Here is a 4345-nt window from a genome sequence, read left to right on the forward strand (position 1 = left end):
AGATGTCAGAACTACATTTTATCATCATTACTAGAAGAAACCATGCATTTAAAAACCCATTTTAACATCATATCTCTATGTCATATATACAAGGAACGCAATGATGCTGTAGACCAGCTTTCTAAAGAGGGTCTGCAACAAAATATGGGCTATTGGAGAATAGAGGACAAAGAGATGGATGAAATCCATGTGTCGGATCGTCCACCCTATGTGAAAAACCAATCTCTCTGAAGCCACAGCTAGGGCTCTGGCACTTTCCTTCCTTTACAGTATTTCTTTTTCTTTTAGTTCAGAACAGCAGCTACAAACACTCTCTAAACTTCTTAAACTTAAAAATAAAAAAACACAAAAATTTTCAGCTGGCTCATTCTTGTTTGGGTTGTTTTCCCTTTTGAGGAGACCCGTGAATGTTTCAGCCAAAGCAGTAAACTTTACAGCTGAAAACAACGACCTTTTTGTGGTTAAGATGTACAGGAAATTGATCATCTAGTAGGGGTTTCTCCTCTCTAAGGAGACCTTGGATACAAAACTGATCAGTGAACCAGAATCAGACTCTCGAGATGGAAGGAGGGGGCATCCCTCAAGCAATATCTCAGCAACTCTATGACTAAAAATCATACAGTCACCTGAATGCCTAACAGCATATACCATGTAACTTTTTGTATTGCAATGAAAAGTTCGATTTTTTTCTAGGAAAAATAGAAAATAAAAATAAAAATGTACATGCTCATGAAAATAAAATGAAGTGCCTATGGTTTATATATTATGCATAGGTATATTATTAATGTTACCTATTGTGCTTAATATAATATATATTAAGTTGTTGAAATTAATGATTGTTGTTTTTTTCACTTAGAATCTCAATGATAAGTTAAATTTTTAATGATTATATTATTGTAATGGTTTTAAGTTTTATTTTTTTAATGATTTATTGTATTTTAAACAATAATCCAGTTTATATTTTTTATTTTAATTTAAATATGAATTTTGCACTTTTTGATGTTAAAGATAATTTATTGATTTCTATTTAAATAATTAATATAGATTTATCTTAATTCTAAATCCATTAAAGATTGAAAGAGATCAAACCTCTTAAAAAAAATTCCAAAAAATTTGATCTTGACTCGATAATCCAAATTTAAAATAAAATAAATATAAATTAGTATAAAAAAATGTTCAAATACATATATAGATACCTTGTTATATATATATATATAAAATAGGATTTTGAGACGAAAGATGATTTTCAATTATTTCTAGTAAATCTATATTAAATTGTGATTGCCAATTGATACTATGATTCAGATGGAAGCTTTCTCAATTATCTTAGTCCCACCCGTGTTCAACCTTTGACAAAGTCCACGTAATAAATTTCAATTACGTTAGTCTCCTAATTGATACTAAAAAGATTAAAATGAAAATTTATCGATTGTTTCAATATTAGACAGAGTCAGCGTAATAAAATACATGTAATAATATATTGACCCATCAAAAAGCATTATAATAGAGAGTCCATGTAATAAAATACATATAATGATATGTTGGCCGATCAAAATACATATGAAAAAGGATAAAGTACAAAATCAAAATGCTGCACATATTGTTTCTATCAATAGAATAATTCTATTAAAATTATTTTTAATATATAAATAGATTTAATATTTAAAAAGTATAATTTTTTAATTTAAATTTTAAATTTTTGAATTGGATAAATCGGTATTGTTTAATTATTTTAAGTTTTGGAATTTTTAGTAAGAATTTTGTAAAATAATTTTGGTTAAGATGGTGTTTTTATATTATTTAAAATTCATTGTTTAAATGTATAAATAGATTTAGCATTTTGAAAAATCTTTGAGACGCTAGGATTGTGTAGAATTGATAGATCAAAATTATGATTCCAACAAATTATTGCATAATTTTGAACAAATTTTACTAAAACATATACCTAAAATCTCTCCAAAACTTAAAATATTTAAACTCCAACATATAAATTCCACACACCTCGAAGGAGGGTGCCTACGCACTCACATTCCTCCTCGCCCTGAAATCATGACAAGGCAATTGAAATGGGGTTTTGGATCCCACCCTACCCAGTGCAATGCATGTGCTTTGGTCATATCAATGGTGATGGCAAGAAGTTTGTATAAAGAGAGATGTCATCCAAGCCTTACAGGAAGAAGAGATGAGTACAGGAGGTATCAGTTAGCAATCAAAGTGGCTTCCCTCCACACTAAAATCATTATTGGGATTGAATTTGCTTCGGATTCTTGACATCTATGTGCAAATAGTAAGCCAACCATTGGAACCTCCATCAAATATTTAAATTGCTCTCAGGGCTCATGCAAAGTTCAACTATTTTGGCATTTTAGGCTCAAGTTCTCGTCTCAACATCTCTCTACCAAGTACATGTACTACTTTTGGTCTCCAAATTATCGTCTTGTCGGTGCTCAGTTTCTTGGCATTGGCAATAATTCGTAGCTCAAAGCATGCACTACTCTAAAAGTTGACCATGTCGATATTCATTGGAGTTGTGCTTATCTATATATATATATATATATATATATATGAAATTTCGAGTGGAGAGGGAAAGAACATAGAAAATAAGAAAATAGGACACGAGTGTAGAGTTTGCATTGAAAGAAGGTAAGATTCAACCGAAAAATATTGGGCCCAGTATTTTTCAGTTGAATCTTACCTTCTCTCAATGCATACTCTACACTCATGTCCTATTTTTTTATTTTTTATGCTCTTTCCCTCTCCACTCGAAATTTCCTCCTCCTTTTGATTATCTGGGTCTTCCCCTCCCACTATGGACATGCCTCCATTCATTCTAACCTTTTAGGTTGTTCAATCTTTTCGGTTGCTCCTTTTAGGTTGTACCTATCTCACTTTAGCTCATGCTCCACCTAGTCATCCCACCGTACCACATTTGATTCAGGTCTTTTGCTCCCTTATCCTTATGTCTTTACCCTGCTCTTTCATGCAACAATGCCCACTGGAAAATTTTCAATTAGATGTAGAGGGGGTTGGGTGTTTCTCTGTCTCTTCCCAAATGGATCACCATGTTGCTTCCACCTCCCAACTTCGTGATCAAGCGCAAGCTCATGACTCCACTACTTTATATCTCGAAATTATTCCAGAACAAGTTTAGCAAGAAATGAACAAGTGAAAGTCGAATTGCGCGATGAATGGTGTTTTATTCCAAAACCCCTTGTTGATGATGAAACTCATGACTGGAACCCTGATATAGGGATCTCCACTTGATTGTGATTTTCTTGGTATATGCATGCAATCAATGTTTACTAGCATACCAAAATTAACATAGGGAAAGTACTCACTAATCATGCAAACACTCAAAAAGAAAATGCAATCAGATTGGCAGAGATGGAGGAAAAAATCAAGTGTATTTATCATAAATTGACTATTCTAGCCATGAGATTAGCTAACATCTCCTTTTCCTTGAATGATGATGGTGACCAACAACCATAGATGCCTAGAGGTTCTCACCACTAGCTGTTATGATTCACTGGTTTTTTTTTGTTAAGCTTGGCATGACCTTCTTTTTCTATTTATAAAACACAAGTTTACACCACATATATGAGATAGGTGGCCTCAACTTGCCCAGTGGGAAACCAAGTCTGTTGGCCACCTATCCTCGTTATAAGCCATCCAAAAACAATATAGTATAAGTTGATCTAACCAAGCTATATACGTATTAGTATCATGATAAGAGTCTATGTGTCTATCTATCATAAGCATGCATTAGTAAAAGTAAATAATACTCGCAAGAAACGAAAAAACATCCAAGAAACTAACTAATCTTGTTGTTCTTCTGAGGCAGACTCCACGGGAATCGGGTCTATGGCTGAGTTGCGAGGCATGTCAACAAGCTCAATAATGCAAGGGATGTGCCTTTGGATTCAGTCAAGGTGAATGTCTTGCTTACACAGCTGAAATTGGATTGTCTGCAAGTCTTTTTTGTAATTGGGCATGTCCTGGAGGGTCATAGCCATCCCCACTGACATTTGCTCCATTGCCTTCCCCATGAGGCTCTTCATGAGCTAGTATAGATAGAGCATCTATTTAAACTGGGTGAGTCTGCCCCTAGTATTCCCAGGATCCGGGATTACAGCCCACCAATTCTCCATTTCCTCTTCAAACTCATCCTCCTATTTTATCTTCTCCTCCCATTCGTCCAAAATCTTACGGATGCCTGCATCCATTCCTTCCCTGTAAGTTGTCATCACTTCACTGATGAGGCATTCTACAGGCTTCCTCCCACGCCTAGGTTCCGAAGTGCTCGAGTTTGTAGCTCGAGTCGACTCCCTCCCCCTTCTACCACGTC

The sequence above is a fragment of the Pinus tabuliformis genome, chromosome 2_2 (assembly GCF_031772625.1).
Source record: "Pinus tabuliformis cultivar Carrire ecotype Pingquan chromosome 2_2, CPIR1, whole genome shotgun sequence".
Classification (NCBI taxonomy): domain Eukaryota; kingdom Viridiplantae; phylum Streptophyta; class Pinopsida; order Pinales; family Pinaceae; genus Pinus; species Pinus tabuliformis.